This window comes from Coregonus clupeaformis, unplaced genomic scaffold, assembly GCF_020615455.1.
Source record: "Coregonus clupeaformis isolate EN_2021a unplaced genomic scaffold, ASM2061545v1 scaf0033, whole genome shotgun sequence".
Lineage (NCBI taxonomy): Eukaryota > Metazoa > Chordata > Actinopteri > Salmoniformes > Salmonidae > Coregonus > Coregonus clupeaformis.
The window spans coordinates 48475-68028 of NW_025533488.1; the positions used below are offsets into that span (position 1 = coordinate 48475).

The window sequence follows — 19554 nt, forward strand, 5'->3', positions numbered from 1 at the left end:
TCCAACTTAATTCCAGGTTGTGAGGCAACAAAATAGGAAAAATGCCAAGGGGGGTGAATACTTTCGCAAGCCACTGTACGTTCAAATTCTATAATCCGGCCTTAAACATTCCCTTAAACTAAGTCTCGAGCTTCTAATGTTTGTATTTTCTTTGCTTTAAATGATGTCAATCATGTTATCGTAAAGCCAAAGTCAAATTTCCACATTGTGTGGTCAATAACGTTTTCTCATTATGATATAAGACCTTATACCTCAGCATCAGAATAGGACTTCTCCTTGCTACGGCTTGTAAGTCCAGAGTTTGTGTAGGTGTGGTTGGATCCTTGAGCACTTCCTCAGTGAAGGCACTCTCCAGAACCGTCAGAATGGACTTGCGTAGTTTATCCTTGAAGTCCTGGCCCATGAACACATACAGCAGGGGGTTCAGACAGCTGTTGAGGAAAGCCAGGCTGGTGGCTATGGGGACCCCGATGGTGGTGACGTGATCTAACCGTAGCTGAACTCAGCGGCCGCGCTTGTTCACCATCTCGATCAGGGCCATGATGTGGTTGGAGCCCAGCACAGGAAGAAAGCTGTGATGACGGGCGGCGATGATCTTGAATGGCCGCCCGGAGTGGCTGGCTAGGTTGCGGTTCCTCTTGAGCCGGTGGATGATGACGCGAGTAGGTGACGATGATGGCGAATGGCACCACGAAGCCCAGCAGGAAGCGGGTGATGACCATGGCCTGATGACGGAACACTCGCAGCTCTGCCACCTCCTTTGTGTCGTAGTCATCGGAGAAACCAAAGTTGTTGAAGCAGTTGATGATTTCTTCGTTCTTGAAGGACGCTCGATGTCCCTGAAGACAAAGTAGGGGGAGCTGAGGACCAGGGCCCACAGCCAGACACCCAGACTGATACAGGATGCCTTGCGTATGTTCCGATGGTTCTGGGCCCAGACAGGGCGCACCACGGACACACACCTGTCCACACTGATGACCACCAGGATGTAGACACTGGCGAACATGTTCAGGAAGCTGATCGTGGAGTTGAGCTTGCACATGAACTTGCCAAAGGGCCAGTGAAAGTCCATGGCCGTGTAGGTCACGCTCAGAGGCAGGAATGCTGTGAAGAGGAAGTCGGCCACAGCCAGGTTGAGGAACCACACCGTGTTGACTGTCTTCTTCATCTTGAATCCCGTCACCCAGATGACAAGTCCATTTCCAGAACCCCCCAGCACGAAGGCCAGGCAGTAAACGATGAGGGACATGATGTTGAGGGGACTGCCGGAGCTCTGCGTGCTCGTCAACGTAGTCGTCATAGTCATCTGTCCCGTTGCCTGGCGATGAGTCGTTGTGAGACAACTCTATCCAGTTTCCAGGATACAAATGAGTGGTGGTTAACGCCATCATTGTGTTTGAGAACCTGAAACGGTAAAGAAAAAATGATGTTAATTTTATAATATAATATGCCATTTAGCAGACGCTTTTATCCAAAGCGACTTACAGTAATGCGTGCACACAGTTTTTGTGTATGGGTGGTCCCGGGGATCGAACCCACTACCTTGGCGTTACAAGCGCCGTGCTCTACCAGCTGAGCTGCAGAGGACCACCGATTTTCAGGGAAGATGCAGTAAATTAATTATGAGCAAAGTTGTCTAATCTGCATTAAACATTTAATATTTTCATATTTAGTATGTTGTTCTATTGTTAGGATAAATGACCTTCACCACACTTCGGGAATGCTGCCTTACAATTTATTCCCCCCAATACTTGCTGTTCTTATTTCCCTTCCCTAGAGTTCACTGACACAATTTTGCAAAAAATGTGTTGTGCAATAATGTGACATTTTACTCTACATTGAAATACTGAGAGAATGTTTGAGGAGTTGTTCTGAACAAAAATACATATTATGTGCAAAGTTGGTTGCCCAATCCCCATATATACCGGTAAGTGAGATATTGATTTCACAGTGCAACCTTTCCACCTTTCTAGTGCAATCCATCACAGAACAAAGTACTTGTAGAATTAATGCAATGTGATGAAGCAGACAGATGGTCATAATTAAGGTATTTCTCCTTAACTTGCCCTCACAAGTCTCAAAGGTAGAACATTTTGGAAACCCCAAGATCATTATAAAACTGAAGAATGTGCACTCTATAATTCGCTTTTTTGGGGAGGAATTATGGAAATAGAAAACGATTTCTTCAGAGTTTCACAGTACAGCAGCCTATCTTCTATACTATGGAATTGAACTGTCCAATGAGGAAGGAATGTTTCTCATATAGAATGAAAAATAAAATGTAATTCGGTTGATATTTCTCATCTAGTTGGATAATGCGTAATATGCCTATAAAATGCACTGTTTAAGTTACCTATTTATCCTGTACAAGGCATTAATTTATTTATTCAAATTTGTTAGAAGGAATGATGGATTCATTCAGTTATTTTTTTTATTACAGTTCATGCCGTTATTATAGCATATCTTCCCAATTATTTGTTATTAATAAGTTAATGTTACCCTCAACTGGTATATCTAGCATATCTTCCCAATTATTTGTGGTCGATTGGTAGAGAATGGCGCTTGTAACGCCAGGGTAGTGGGTTCGATCCCCGGGACCACCCATACGTAAAAATGTATGCGCACATGACTGTAAGTCGCTTTGGATAAAATAGTCTGCTAAATGGCATATTATATTATTAATAAGTTCATGTCACCCTCAACTGGTATATCATGATCATTAGACATAGGCTACACATAAAATTATATGAATTTAACTTTTGCACAGGTAGGCTATTTATTCGCAAAGTATTTAAAAGGTATGGTACAGCATTTCTATTGTTCTATTCGTTCATCAACTTTTGACGTAGAAGCCTACAAATACCAATGTAATACGATTACTCTAATGAATGGTAAAAAATGTTATAGACACACCTTGAATAAAGTGTATATTCCAATCAGAACAGGCGAATGGAGTTGTCTCCTCGGCTTGAAAGACGTTGTCTGGCACTAAACCGCTACGACTACACTGTTGTAGTCAGGAGCGCAGACTGTGTAGTATCTTGAAGTGTGTGACGTCAGTTCTTCATATTTTCAGCTAGAAGACAAAGTTGTAAGCGGCACTTCACATGAGATGATTTTCGAAGGAAAACATCGACATTCTGTGCAAGAAACACACAATTCAACACGTAAAAATATCCAATTTTACAAAATGTTTGTTGGCTAAGTGGTTTTGTGTGTAGAGCAACGCATGGCACCCACAATTCATATACATTTTATGACACAAGCATCAAACGATAGCCTAACTACACAATTCTCCAAATTAGAATGATTATGAATCAATGGATTGTGACTGAGCTGCAACAGTGGTGTCCATGCTTAAAAATCTGCGTAAATTGCGCAAAAACAAATGTTCTCATTATGGAGAAGGCTAGTGCTATACGACAGTCATCACCGTCACCACTTTATGACATTCCATGATGACTCGTCGACGTTGATAGAGTTCGTATGCCGCGTTCATATGTAACGACCCTGTATTGTGTTCTGTGTTCATGGATGTGTTATCGTTCTCATGGGTACTAGCAGGGTTAAATATGCCAGGACAGATGGAAAAGGTTGGGGGGTATGATGGGTAATCCCGCGGGATTTTGGAAATGATTAAATAGGGGTTACGGTCTCATCTCTCTCTTCTGTTCGGGACCCTTGATTTGACATGTTCTATTTGTGTATGTTTGAGGTTTGGAGGCGTGGGTTGTGGCTTCCGAATAATAGCCCATTTAGGAATAAACCTGTGTTCTGCCTGTACACCTGGTGCCCGTCTCTCTTTACTTTATGACCCAGTTGGAGTCATTACATTGGTGTCAGAAGTGCTTTGAACGACGGGATAGATCGAGATTAGGCGAAGTTAGCTGTTTCAGTATAGGCCGTGGTTAGCTTTAGCGTGACTCGCATCTACGGTCAGGATGATCGGGGCGAGGCGGAAAGTTAAGGAAGAGTCGGACAAAGTGGCCGTTGTGGGCTCGGGTGTACCGGTCGGGAGGGTCAGCGGCGATGACAGCTGTAGAAGAGCTGGAGAGCCACATGGCGGGAGTTAAATTGTCAGTCAGCAAGATGGCAGAACGGGCGGGTTTTCCTTCAAACCACTCGACCAGAACAGACGTCACGGCGACGGAGATATCGACGTCACCGCGTGCGGAAATGGCTGGACCTCCTTATGTAAACAGAGATGGCAGCGCCCTATTGCCATTAGCCACGGTAGCGGCTAAACTCCCAAAGTTCAATGGACAAGGTAAATGGGAAGTTTTTTTCACTCAATTCGAGTTGTTGGCTAGAGCCGGGAGGTGGTCTGACGAGACGAAAGGGTTACAGCTTGCCCTGAGCCTGTCAGAGGAGGCGTCGGAATGCCTGCTAACGCTAGCCCCGGACGAGAGGGGCGACTACGGTGCGCTAGTGGAGGCATTGGGGGGCCGTTTCGGCAGCGATGCACAGCCCAACATGCTGCGGATTGAACTGAATAACAAAAAGAGACTTCAGGGGGAATCATTAAAGGCGGTGGAAGTGATATTCTGAGCCTGACCAGGCGGGCTTATGCAAATATGTCGATTGGGGTGCAAGACGAGGCTGGCACGGGACAGTTTCATTAGAGCGCTCTCCCCCACCGAACTGGGTAAGCATGTGCAGATGTCGGACTCCAGCATCTCTGCGGGCTGCAGTGGAGATAGCCAGGAAGAGGGGAGCTGATCTGGGGTGAGGGAGTGAGAGTGGAGGTTGCCAGTCAACCAGAGGTGAGAGCAGCGGCGGCCGGGTGCTGGGGGGTCACCAAACCAGAGTGGGTCGACGAGTTGGGAGGGTTAGTCAAGACCGCTTCGCTTGTCATTGAGAAGGGCGCCAGACAACATCGCAGTGTCAGCTCAACTTCCATTGTCTGCTGGGGTTGTGGCTGGACTGGCCACATTCAGCGGGAGGTGTGGCAGATTCTCCAGTCAACAGGGAAAGCGACAGCGGGTTCTCGCGCAGGGGGGCAGCGGGCCCATTCCTCCGCCCCGAACCCACAGTAAGCAGAAGATGTACCCAGCAGTGCAGGCAAGAGGGTGGGGACCTGCTTCCCCAGGGTGTAGCGGCCACCGTGTTTCCTAGTCCGGTAGTTGTGGTGGGACGTACCACCATTGGGGACTTCTGCAATGTCATCGTCCAAGGTAGAGGGGTGGAATGTTTGGCCCTGGTCGACACGGGCTCTACAGTAACCCTGGTGAGACCAGACATACTACCTGTTGGGGGTGCGGGTGGAGCCGACCTTTGTCCAGCTACGGACTGTCACGGGGGAGCTAGCCCCCATGTTAGGGAAGTGTCGGGTGTCTGTGACTGTGGGGGGGAGAACTGTGGGGTGTCCGGTGTGGGTAGCAGCGGTACAGGACCCTGTATACTGGGAATGGACTTTTGAAAAACTGTGGGGCTCCAGTTGGACTTAGCTCGGGCACTTTGAGGCTGTCGGGGGGCCCACAGTGGGAATGTCGCCTACGGGAGGGCCAGCAGGGGGCAGGGCTGTCCCTCCGTCTTCCTCCAAGCTTGCCGAAACTCCACTGGTCGTCCCGGCTGCTCCCTTGGTCGTTGTTCCATCCCAGCAGCTGTCTCCGGCGGCAACGACCTTCACTCCCATAATGGTGCAAGCACAGGCATCCCAGTAGCCCAAAACACACTGGCTCCTTCACCCCATCAGCCCGACGGGGGAAGGAGGAAGTTATCGACGCCCGTTGAGGCTGTGTGGCTGAAAAACTGTCAAGGTCTGGACGAGGGACAACAGAGACAATTAAAGCAGCTGCTGTTTGACTTTAAAGATAGCTTCGCTTGGGGGGGAAGATGAGGTAGGGCAAAGCGCACCTGGTTCAGCACGACATCGACACTGGGGACAACCAACCCATTAAAATTCGGCCCCGTCGCATTCCCCTTGCCAAGAGGGAAGCAGCAGCCACAGCTATTGCTGACATGTTGCGGGCTGATTTCATTGAGCCATCAGATAGCCCGTGGTCCGCGCCGGTCGTCATGGTGCCTAAGAAAGGGGGTAAACTTAGGTTTTGTGCGGACTACAGGGGCCTAAATTCTGTCACCATTAAAGACTCTTACCCCATACCGAGGATCGATGAGTCGCTAGACCACGTCAGAGGGTCCTCGTGGTTCTCTTCCCTTGATCTGCGCAGCGGCTACTGGCAGGTGCCCCTCTCGCCTGGGGCACGTGAAAAAACGGCCTTCTCCACGGATAGGGGCCATTGGCAGTTCAAGGTGCTGTGCTTCGGGGCTTTGTAATGCTCCTGCCACCTTTGAGAGGCTCATGGACAGAGTGCTGGCGGGGGGTTCCGAGAGACGAGTGTGTCGTGTACCTAGACGACATATTGGTACATGGCACGTCGTTTGAGGGGGCACTGGGGGCACTTAGGCGAGTGCTGGAGAGGATCTCGGGGCGGGCTAAAATTACACCCGGAAAAGTGCCATTTCATGCAAAGGGAGTTGGCGTTCCTGGGTCATCAGCTGGGTGGTGAGGGTATCAGCACGTTGCCAGACAAAGTGGAGGCTGTGAGGGGGTGGCCAATTCCAAAGGAAAAAAAGGAGGTTAAGAGCTTCCTGGGTCTGGCATCCTACTATCGTAGGTTTGTGAAAGGGTTTGCGGGGATAGCAGCTCCTTTGAACCACCTTCTCAAGAAGGACACTGTCTTTCAGTGGACCGAAGAGCACCAGCGGGCGTTTGAGGCCCTCAAACGTCGCCCTGGTGAGAGGCCCCTGTCCTGTCCTCACCAGACCCAAACCGTCCGTTTATTCTGGACACCGATGCAAGCAATGAGGGCTTGGGGGCCGTGCTGGCTCAGCGTGGTTCTGACGGGGGAGCACGTAGTAGCTTATTACAGCAGAACTTTTGATAAGGCTGAAAAACGCTACTGCGTGACAAGGAGGGAGCTTTTGGCTGTCGTGGCAGCAGTACGCCATTTCAAGTACTACCTGGGGGGCCTGCCGTTTGTGGTGCTGGACGGATCACCCGCCTGCAGTGGCTTCTCTCCTTCAAGGAGCCAGAGGGTCAGATCGCCCGCTGGTTGGAGGAGCTGCAACCCTACGACTTCCAGGTGGAGCACAGGGCCGGCCTTCGCCACAGCAATGCAGACGCCTTGTCCCGCCGCCCGTGTGCTGAGGACGGCTGTGGGTACTGCGCCAAACGGGTGGAGCGAGAGAGGGAACTGTGCATGGAGGAGGGAGTCACCGCCACGGTGAGTCAGCTGAGGGGTGACAGAGTGCCGGGAGCTTGAGGCTGTGGACGTCGGGGGAGTGGAGGCGTCGCCAGGAGGAGGACGCAGAGCTGCGTCCTGTGCTGGGGTGGGTGGAAGAGAGAAGACGACCGCCATGGGGGAAGTAGCCCCTCTATCACCAGTCACCAAAGGACTCTGGGCTAAATTCTCAGTCCTTAGAGTGGCTGAGGGAGTGCTCCAGAGGGGGTGGAAAAAGCCAGCTACTGGAGAAATGACGTGGCAGGTAGTGGTTCCCAAAAGGCTGCAAGGGGAGCGTGTTACAGCAGCTTCACGGGGGAGTAGGCGCAGGGCATTTTGGGGTCTCCAAAACGTTAAAGCGCGTACGTAAAGGCTTCTATTGGGCCAGGCACAGGAGGGATGTGGAGGACTTTTGCAGGCAGTGCGATGAGTGTGCTGCTAAGAAAGGACCTCCAGGTCAGTCACACGCCCTCCTACAACAATTCCCAGTAGGGGAGCCCATGGAGAGACTGGGGGTAGACATAGTTGGACCGTTTCCAATCACAGACAGCGGTAACAGGTGGATTCTAACTGCTATGGACTACTTCACCAAGTGGCCAGAGGCTTACGCTCTCCCAGACCAGGAGGCAGAAACAGTAGCTGATGCATTGGTAGGGGGAATAATCAGTCGGTTCGGGGTGCCACAGTCTATACACAGCGACCAGGGGAGAAACTTTGAGTCACGGGTGTTCTCAGAGTTGTGTAGACGGTTAGGCGCGGAGAAGACGCGCACTACTCCGCTTCATCCCCAGAGTGATGGGCTGGTGGAAAGATTTAACAGAACATTAGCACAACAGCTGGCTATCGTTACCTCAAAACACCAGAGAGATTGGGACACCCACTTACCGTTTATTCTCATGGCATGTAGGTCGGCTGTTCAGGAATCGACTGCGTGCTCCCCAGCGCTACTAATGTTAGGTCGTGAGTTGCGCACCCCAGCCGAACTGACGTTTGGCCACCCTCCTGATAACGACGACGGGGGTTTTGCCTGGCCCGAACTATGTTCGTCGACTGCAGAACCGGTTAGAAGCGGCTCACACCTTCGCAAGAGAGCAACTCGAGAACGCAGGAATGCGCCAAAAGCGCCACTATGACTCACGCGCTAGGGGGAGGCACTTTGGAGCGGGAGAACGCGTGTGGCTTCACAACCCCACGCGCAAGAAGGGGCGGTGCCCAAAGCTGGACAGTGCCTGGGTGGGGCCGTGCCTGGTGATAGAGAGAGTGGGGGGAGGTGACGTACCGGTGGAGGTTCCCCACGGGGCAGGGAAGGTGGTGGTCCACCGGGACCGATTGGCGCCCCCTACAGAGGGAGGAAAACGGTAGGGAATGGAAGTGAGGACTCTGATGTGAGCACACGGGGACAGTCTAGCGAGGAGACTCTAATGCAAGCTGAGCCTGGGACGGGGCTGCCTCTTCGGGGGTGCTGGAAATGACATTGGGGCAGATGAGTGTTCTGGGGTCCACCAGTGAGAGTCAAGGGAAGGCACAATAATAATAATAATAATAATAATAATTAGTCATTTAGCAGACGCTCTTATCCAGAGCGACTTACAGGAGCAATTAGGGTTAAGTGCCTTGCTCAAGGGCACATCGACAGATTTTTTCACCTAGTCGTCTCGGGGATTAGAACCAGAGACCTTTCGGTTACTGGCACAACGCTCTTAACCACTAAGCTACCTGCCGCACAAGAGACTGATGCGACCTCCGGGTCGTTTTAAGGATTTTGTTTTGTAACCCTAGGGGCTAGGGTTTAGAAAGGAGGGGCTATGTAACGACCCTGTATTGTGTTCTGTGTTCATGGATGTGTTATCGTTCTCATGGGTACTAGCAGGGGTTAAATATGCCAGGACAGATGGAAAGGTTGGGGGTATGATGGGTAATCCCGCGGGATTTTGGAAATGATTAAATAGGGGTTACGGTCTCATCTCTCTCTTCTGTTCGGGACCCTTGATTTGACATGTTCTATTTGTGTATGTTTGAGGTTTGGAGGCGTGGGTTGTGGCTTGAACAATAGCCCATTTAGGAATAAACCTGTGTTCTGCCTGTACACCTGGTGCCCGTCTCTCTTTTACTTTATGACCCAGTTGGGTCATTACAATATGTTATTCTGAACCAGGAATCTCGAAAATGTCCAACATGCTGATTCGTTGAACGCGGCACGTGTATAACTACAACTATATAGCAAGTCGTACGTTTCCGAGTTTCCTAGTTCCGACTAGTACCTGAACAAAGCACAAAACCAAGGAACGTCCACTTTTCCATGCGGTGGGGGAGAGGTAGCGAAATGTGGTTTGGAAACTGTAACTGTCGTAGTAAATATATTTGTTGAAGTGAATATGGAATATGATATGTTGAGTAAAATGTTGTGCTAAGATCTATTTAGGTCAGGAGCTGGTTATAAGTTCTGTTCCTATCCAATAACAATGGACAAAAGGGTCCTATCTTGTCAGCCTTGTCAGCAGGTGGCCAAGGACAACACCCACGCCATAGGCCTCTCAGTTCTTCCAACTCACGAGTTCTGCCTTGACACAAACACACACACACACACACACATCATTACTGTTAACACACACACACACACACATCATTACTGTTAACACACACACACACACAAAATCCCCTCTTTTAGGCTGAACATTTGAAGACAGAGAACCCGACTCAGAGCCAATGCAACAGTGACACTAGCCTGGAGGGGACCTCGCCCAACTCATCAGGACCAATCAGAAGATCAGAACTACTAGATTCAACCTACTTCATTTATTGCATAAAATGTCTGCACACAATGTTTGGGGCTCTCTTCAGATAACTCCCTACGAGTTTGACGAACGAGTCCGTGCACGCTATTCCAGATATCTTTACCTCTGAATAAACTGCCTTATATTATACCATTATCCACCCTGTCCAAAGTCTCTACTTGGTCTCAATTCTCCAGTAAACTTGTGATCATCAACAAAATCCAAGAAAGTTCTGCCATTGCCTTTGAGGGTAGAACTTGTCTATATATAGCTAATGGCTGTGCTGCAATATTACCTCATTAACTACAATCTATCCACTTATTATGGTTGAAAGCCAAATGGGTGTTCCTATGGGTACATTGACACTTTAATAGTCTATTGGGAGTATCTATAAATGTGTTGGTGATTTTAAGCATAGCTGGTAGAGATATTTTAGGTTGCAATTAGTCCTATCAACAATATACACTGAGTATACCAAACATTAGGAACACCTTCCTAATATTGAGTTGCGTCAGTTTGTCGGGGGCATGTACTCTACAAGGTGTTGCCTATGCTACCCTCCAGTCCCTCGACTTCTTGGCGCTGACGGAAACATGGATTACCACTGAAAACACTGCTACTCCTACTGCTCTCTCCTCGTCTGACCATGTGTTCTCGCATACCCCGAGAGCATCTGGTCAGCGGGGTGGTGGCACAGGAATCCTCATCTCTCCCAAGTGGACATTCTCTATTTTTCCCCTGACCCATCTGTCTATCTCCTCATTTGAATTCCATGCTGTCACAGTCACTAGCCCATTTAAGCTTAATATCCTTGTCATCTATCGCCCTCCAGGTTCCCGTGGAGAGTTCATCAATGAGCTTGACGCCTTGATAAGTTCCTTTCCTGAGGATGGCTCACCCCTCACAGTTCTGGGGGACTTCAACCTCCCCTACGTCTACCTTTGACTCATTTCTCTCTGCCTCCTTCTTTCCACTCCTCTCCTCTTTTGACCTCACCCTCTCACCGTCCCCCTACTCACAAGGCAGGCAATACGCTTGACCTCATCTTTACTAGATGCTGTTCTTCTACTAATCTCACTGCAACTCCCCTCCATGTCTCCGACCACTACTTTGTATCCTTTTCTCTCTCGCTCTCCTCCAACACTACTCACTCTGCCCCTACTCAGATGGTAATGCGCCGTCGCAAACTTCGCTCTCTCTCTCCCGCTACTCTCTCCTCTTCCATCCTATCATCTCTTCCCTCTGCTCAACCCTTCTCCCTCCAATCTCATGATTCTGCCTCCTCAACCCTCCTCTCCTCCCTTTCTGCATCCTTTGACTCTCTATGTCCCCTATCCTCCCGGCCGGCTCGGTCCTCCCCTCCAGCTCCGTGGCGTGATGACTCATTGCGAGCTCACAGAACAGGGCTCCGGGCAGCCGAGCGGAAATGGAGGAAAATTAGACTCCCTGCGGACCTGGCATCTTTTCACTCCCTCCTCTCTACACTTTCTTCATCTGTTTCTGCTGCTAAGGCCACTTTCTACCACTCTAAATTCCAAGCATCTGCCTCTAACCCTAGGAAGCTCTTTGCCCCCCTCCCTCTCTGTGGATGACTTCGTCAACCATTTTGAAAAGAAGGTTGACGACATCCGATCCTCGTTTGTTAAGTCAAATGACACTGCTGGTCCTGCTCACACTGCCCTACCCTATGATTTGACTTCTTTCTCCCCTCTCTCTCCAGATAAAATCTTGCGACTTGTGACGGCCGGCCGCCCAACAACCTGCCCGCTTGACCCTATCCCCTCCTCTCTTCTCCAGACCATCTCCGGTGACCTTCTCCCTTACCTCACCTCGCTGATCAACTCATCCTTGACCGCTGGCTATGTCCCTTCCGTCTTCAAGAGAGCGAGAGTTGCACCCCTTCTCAAAAAACCAACACTCGATCCCTATGATGTCAACAACTACAGACCAGTATCCCTTCTTTCTTTTCTCTCCAAAACTATTGAGCCGTCTTTAGCCAACTCTCTTGCTATCTCTCTCAGAATGACCTTCTTGATCCAAACCAGTCAGGTTTCAAGACTGGTCATTCAACTGAGACTGCTCTTCTCTGTGTCACGGAGGCTCTCCGCACTGCTAAAGCTAACTCTCTCTCCTCTGCTCTTGTCCTTCTAGACCTGTCTGCTGCCTTTGATACTGTGAACCATCAGATCCTCCTCTCCACCCTCTCCGAGCTGGGCATCTCCGGCGCGGCTCACTCTTGGATTGCGTCCTACCTGACCGGTCGCTCCTACCAAGTGGCGTGGCGAGAAGCTGTCTCCGCACCACGTGCTCTCACCACTGGTGTCCCCCAGGGCTCAGTTCTAGGCCCTCTCCTATTCTCGCTATACACCAAGTCACTTGGCTCTGTCATATCCTCACATGGCCTCTCCTATCATTGCTACGCAGACGACACACAACTAATCTTCTCCTTTCCCCTTCTGATAACCAGGTGGCGAATCGCATCTCTGCATGTCTGGCAGACATATCAGTATGGATGACGGATCATCACCTCAAGCTCTGGCACCCCAATGGTGGAACAAGCTCCCTCACGACGGCAGGACAGCGGAGTCACTCACCACCTTCCGGAGACATTTGAAACCCCACCTCTTTAAGGAACACCTGGGATAGGATAAGTAATCCTTCTACCCCCCTTACCCCACCCCACCCCCCCAAAAAAAAAGAAGAAAAAAAAAAGAAAGAAAAAAAAGACAATTATAAATAGAAAAATGAATACAAAAAAAAACTAAAAAGAAAATTTGTGAAGTGGTTATCCCACTGGCTATAAGGTGAATGCACCAATTTGTAAGTCGCTCTGGATAACAGCGTCTGCTAAATGACGTAAATGTAAATGTAATGTAAATGTGTTGAAAGCTTTCCACAGGGATGCTGGCCCATGTTGACTCAATGCTTCCCACAGTTGTCCTTTGGGTGGTGGACCATTCTTGATACACACGGGAAACTGTTGAGCGTGAAAAACTCAGCAGCGTTGCACTTCTTGACACAAACCAGTGAGCCTAGCAGCTACTACCATACACCATTCAAAAACACTTAAAACTTTTGTCTTGCCCATTCACCCTCTGAATGGCACACATACACAATCCATGTCTCAATTGTCTCAAAGCTTAAAAATAATTATTTAACCTGTCTCCTCCCCTTCATCTACACTGATTGAAGTGGATTTAACAAGTGACATCAATAAGGTATCATAGCTTTCACCTGAATTCACCTGGTCAGTCTATGTCATGGAAAGAGCAAGTGTTCTTAATGATTTGTACACTCAGTGTAACTCTATGTGAGTGAATTAGCCTATGTTCTGTTGCTGCCTGGCCAGGTGTCCAGGAACAATGTCATGCACCTTGATGCATAAGCCTGGTACCATTTATGCGGTTTTGTATGGCAATGACAACAGTATTTAGAATAGATGGCTAAAGCCCTACAGATCTTGAGCCAGACTACCTCTAAAGGCATCCAACTCCTAAACCCATCCCTGAAATGGGTGGCTGTGGCCTGCATGACTGTAATGTATTTCGCTCTTTGTGGTGTGAGCTCATGTTTGCTTGAGGTTCAGTGTAATTCATCTGTGTTGACTATTTGAATCAACATCTGGACATATTGTCACGCCCTGACTCTGAGGACTTGTATTTGTTGAGTCAGGGTGTGTATTTTCCGGGTTGTGTGTTGCTATGTTTGATTTCTATGTTTTGGATCTAGCATGTGGCCGGGGTGGTTCCCAATCAGAGACAGCTGTGGCTCGTTGTCTCTGATTGGGGTCCATATTTAGGCAGCCTTTTGACACCTGTTAGTGGTGGGATCTTGTTCCGTGTGAGGTATGTTATTTGTCTACCTTGGACTTCACGTTTCGTTTGTTGTTTTGTCGTGTGTTTAGTCGTCAATAAACATGAATGCATATCACGCCTGCGCCTTGGTCCGTCTCGTCCGTAAACGATCGTGACAGAAGATCCCACCAATCCTGGATCAAGCAGCGTGACGAGGAGAGAGAATGGACTTGGGAGGAGATGAGTGAGAGTCTGGCAAGAGGGATGGAGGCCATGATCACGGGGAGAGACAATCCCCCAAAAATGTAGGGGGCTCACGCCGTGGACGACGAGGCAGCAGGAGGCCGCGATAGAGCGGTTCAGCTGTTTAGCAGAGGAGGCCACCAGATTAGGGGGGTCATTGGTTCAGAGGGAGCAGAAGGAAAGTGTAGAGGCACGGCGAGAGGAGCTGGTTAGGCAGCAGAAGGAGCGGGGGTTAATGAAGGAACCCAGTCCCGCTCCTCGCACCAATCAAGTGGGGCGTGTCGCCAGTCCGGTCCGGCCCGTTCCTGATTCCCGCACTAAGCCAGTGGTGGGTGTTCCCAGTACGGTTCGGCCCGTTCCTGCTCCTTGCATCAAGCCAGTGGTGCGCATCGCCAGCCCGGTCCGGCCTGTTCCTGCTCCCCGCACCAAGCCAGTGGTGCGTGTCGTCAGCCCAGTCCGGCCCGTTCCTGCTCCCCGCACCAAGCCAGTGGTGCGCGTCGTCAGCCCAGTCCGGCCCGTTCCTGCTCCCGCGCACCAGCCAGGGTGCGCGTCGTCAGCCCAGTCCGCCCGTTCCTGCTCCCCGCACCAAGCCAGTGGTGCGTGTGTCCAGTCCGCACGGCCCGTGCCTGTTCCACCGGTGCCTGGTCCAGCTCCGGTCAGCGGCTCCACTCGGGCCAGAGCAATCCACTCCACCGGGGTCCAGTCCAGCTCCGGCCAGCGGCTCCACTCCGAGCCGGATCCGCCTCCGAGGCGGAATGCCCACCCGGCCCCTACCCTGTTATGTTTATGTGGCGCGGTCGAGTCCGCACCTTTGGGGGGGTACTGTCACGCCCTGACTCTGAGGACTTGTATTCGTTGAGTCAGGGTGTGTATTTTCCCGGGTTGTGTGTTGCTATGTTTGATTTCTATGTTTTGGATCTAGCATGTGCAGATCTATGTTGGCCGGGTGGTTCCCAATCAGAGGCAGCTGTGTGTCACGGTTTACTAAGCCAGAACCCAGAAGCAGACCAGGACAAGGTAAATTGAAACAAAGGTGAGTGTTTATTTAATAGATCCACGAGTGAGGCTGAATAATCCAGGGAACAGAGCGGGTGGCGTGGATGGGTTGTTGAGGGTGCAGTGGTAGGTCCAGTAATGGCTCGGCAGCCGCCGACCATCAGGCAGAGGTTGGGTGAAGGTTCCGGATGAGTGACTGCAGATGGAACAAAACGGAGGTAAGTACAAAACAAGCAAACAAGGTGCAAAACAACAAAACTAACGCTACATGCTCTAAGGCTGATCCACTGATAAACATACTGTTCATGGCTAACGATCCGGCAGGGAATGGATGTTAGGACAGAGCCTAAGAAGGGTGATGATCAGGACCAGGTGTGCAGATTGCTGATGGGATGCAGGTGCGGAAATCAAGAGAGCTCCCGCCTAGCAACGTTGCCCGGCAACCAGGCAGGGAGCGTTCCAGAACCCCTCGGGAAACTGGAGATCCCGAGCAGAAAAACTAATACCCAGACAGAAACCGACTCAGACTGCAGGGATCGTTACAGTACCCCCCCTCCGACGAACGCCACCGGGCGGACTCCCCGGAGCGCCAGGATGGAGGCGGTAGAAGTCACGAATGAGGTCAGCATCTAGGATCTGTCGCCGCGGAATCCAACTCCTCTCTTCAGGACCATACCCCTCCCAGTCCACGAGATACTGGAAACCCCGGCCCCGCCGTCTGGAATCCATGATGCGTCGCACCGTGTAGGCAGGACCACCTCCGATCATCCGAGGAGGAGGAGGAGGAGGCGGAGGAGGCAACAGAGGACTGAGGAGAACAGGCTTGAGGCAGGAGACATGAAAGGTGGGATGGACTCTGAGCGTCCTCGGTAGTTTGAGTCGAACTGCCACCGGATTGATCACCTTCTCCACCACAAACGGACCAATGAACTTCGGTAACAACTTCCTAGACTCAGTCCGTAAAGGAAGATCCCGTGTGGCCAACCAGACCCTATCTCCGATGGTATAGGTGGGAGCGGGGATCCGGCGACGATTCGCCTGGAGCTGATACCGGTCCGAAACTCTAAGGAGTGCCTTTCTGGCCCGATGCCAGGTCCGGTGGCAACGACGAATATGGGCCTGAACAGAGGGCACTGAGAGCTCCTTCTCCTGAGAAGGGAACAAGGGAGGTTGGTAGCCATACAGGCACTGGAAGGGAGACATCCCAGTGGCAGATGTAGGGAGAGTATTGTGGGCATACTCAACCCAAGGCAACTGAGAGACCCAGGAGGTGGGGTTGGAGGAGACAAGGCAGCGTAGCGTGGATTCCATCTTCTGGTTGGCTCTCTCCGCCTGACCATTAGATTGGGGGTGAAAACCAGATGTGAGGCTGACTGTAGCTCCAATGGCCAAACAGAAGGACTTCCAGACAGCAGAGGTAAACTGAGGGCCACGGTCGGAAACGATATCACTGGGCAAACCGTGGACCCTGAAAACCTCCCTAACCAGGATCTCGGACGTCTCCGAGGCAGAGGGAAGCTTGGCAATAGGCACAAAGTGGGCGAACTTGCTGAATCTGTCCACGATAGTCAGAACGACCGTGTTTCCCTCAGAAGCGGGCAACCCAGTGACAAAGTCCAGGGCCAGATGCGACCATGGTCGCGGGGAATAGGAAGGGGGTGAAGTAGTCCAGAGCTGGGCCGATTGGTACTCTTATTCTGCGCACACACTGGACAGGCAGCAACATAACCCCGAGTATCCTCGGCCATGGCAGGCCACCAAAAAGCGTCTGCGAAGAAACGCCATCGTCCGAGCCACGCCAGGGTGACAAGCCATCTTGCTGGCGTGGGACCATTTGAGGACAGCAGGACGAACCGACTCAGGCACAAACAACCGACCCGGGTGGACCGTTACCGGGACCGGGCTGCGTCCGAAGGGCCGCCATCACCTCCTCCTCAATCTTCCACCTAACAGCTCCCACGACGCAGTTCCGGGGGAGAATTGTCTCGGTCTTGGACCCACTCTCCTCCGTCTTGGAGAACATCCGGGACAAGGCGTCCGCCTTGCCGTTCTTAGATCCAGGTCGGAACGTCAGGGAAAAAATTGAATCGTCCGAAAAACAACGCCCACCTGGCCTGACGGGGAGTTGAGACGTCTAGCCGATTGCACGTAAGCAAGATTCTTGTGGTCAGTCCAGACAATAAACGGTTGCTCCGCCCCCTCCAACCAGTGGCGCCACTCCTCCAAGGCAAGTTTCACCGCGAGAAGCTCCCGGTTACCCACATCGTAATTCCTCTCCGCAGGCGAAAGGCGACGAGTAGTAGGCGCAGGGATGGAGTTTACTGTCCGTGGAGCATCGCTGCGACAGGATGGCGCCAACTCCCACATCAGACGCGCGTCCACTTCAACGACCGAACTGACGGGCCGTGTCCGGTTGAGAGAGAATCGGTGCGTTGGTGAATCGCCTCTTCAAATCCAGAAACGCTCGATCCGCCTCCGGATTCCACTTGAAGATCCTGATACTGGAAGTCAAGGCAGTTAACGGAGCGGCCACACGGCTGTAATCCCGGATGAATCTGCGGTAGAAATTCGCAAACCCCAAAAATCTCTGGAGCTGCAATCTCGTACCGGGCTGGGCCCATTCCAGAACCGCTCTAACCTTCTCCTGGTCCATCCTAATCTCTCCCCTGGAGATGATGTACCCGAGAAAGGATGTCGTGTGGGCGTGAAACTCGCACTTCTCGGCCTTCACGAACAGGCGATTCTCCAACAATCGCTGCAGAACCTGCCGGACATGCTGGACGTGGTCGGAAGGTTCCTTCGAGAAGATCAGAATGTCATCCAGGTAAACAAACACAAAGAGACCGATCATATCTCTCAGGACGTCGTTCACCATACTCTGGAATACCGCTGGAGCATTGGTCAGTCCAAACGGCATCACCTGATACTCGAAGTGACCCATCGGTGTATTGAAACCCGTCAACCACTCGTCCCCCTCTCTGATCCGGACCATGTGATACGCATTGCGTAGGTCTAGCTTGGTGAACACCGTAGCACCCTGTAAGGAGTCGAAGGCAGAACTCATCAAGGGCAGGGGATACTTGTTCTTGACCGTGATGTCATTCAACCCCCGATAATCAATACACGGTCGAAGAGAGCCATCCTTCTTACCCACAAAGAAGAATCCTGCCCCCAGGGGTGATGACGAGGGACGAACGAGACCAGCAGCTAGGGACTCCTTGATGTAGGTCTCCAAAGCCTCACGTTCAGGTCGGGAGATACTGTATAACCTTCCCTTGGGGTAGACAGCTCCAGGGAACAGGTTGATGGCACAATCATATGGTCGGTGGGGAGGGAGTGACAGAGCCTTCTGCTTACTGAACACTTCCCCCAAATCGTGATATGTCTCGGGAACCAGGGACAAATCTGGGGGTTTAGCCTCAATCACCTGACTGGGAACCGAATGGGGACAGGCAGTCTTGAGACAGTTAGCATGACAATCAAGGCTCCAACTCGTTACCTTGCCCGTCACCCAATCGAACGTGGGATTGTGTTCCTTCAGCCAGGGGTATCCAAGGACCAGAGGAACATGGGAAGACGGCAGAATGAAGAATGAAATCATCTCCGAATGATTCCCGACAACAGCATCTTAACCGGTTCAGTCCTCATCGTGATACGTGCCAGACTACTGCCGTTCAGAGTGGTCGCTTCAATGGCTTCCGGCAATTGCTCCTTGGAAAGCCCCAGCTGTTCCACCAACTCGGCATCAAGAAAGCTTCCATCGGCACCTGAATCGATAAAAGCGTTAATCGCTAAGCTCTGATTCCTGTTCATAAGGGTAGCCGGGAAACGGGGTCTGACAGAGGTATTGAGAGGTCGAAACTGGCTCGCTAAAAGTCCTCCCAACTTTAGCGAGCCGCGCAGTTTGACGACCGCCGGGAACCGGTGGCGAGGTCATGTCCCGAACCACCACAGTAGAGGCAACAGTTAGTCCTACGTCTGAGTTGGCGTTCCTCCTTGGTTAACCCGTGCCGCCCTACTTGCATTGGTTCAGAATCGGGAGACAGGACCTCTCCACTAATCCTGTGTGGTGGACGATGATCGACGTATTCAATTTCAATTTCAATTTTATTTTATATAGCCCTTCTTACATCAGCTAATATCTCGAAGTGCTGTACAGAAACCCAGCCTAAAACCCCAAACAGCTAGTAATGCAGGTGTAGAAGCACGGTGGCTAGGAAAAACTCCCTAGAAAGGCAAAACCTAGGAAGAAACCTAGAGAGGAACCAGGCTATGAGGGGTGGCCAGTCCTCTTCTGGCTGTGCCGGGTGGAGATTATAACAGAACCATGCCAAGATGTTCAAAAATGTTCATAAGTGACAAGCATGGTCAAATAATAATCAGGAATAAATCTCAGTTGGCTTTTCATAGCCGATCATTAGAGTTTAAAACAGCAGGTCTGGGACAGGTAGGGGTTCCATAACCGCAGGCAGAACAGTTTAAACTGGAATAGCAGCAAGGCCAGGCGGACTGGGGACAGCA

The 19554-nt window shown here is 51.1% G+C and overlaps 1 pseudogene; it reads right to left on the reverse strand.

Annotated features, from left to right (window-relative positions):
• Positions 1-245: 245 nt before the first annotated feature.
• On the reverse strand, positions 246-3060 carry LOC123483134 (annotated as a pseudogene).
• Between the last annotated feature and the right edge of the window lie 16494 nt (positions 3061-19554).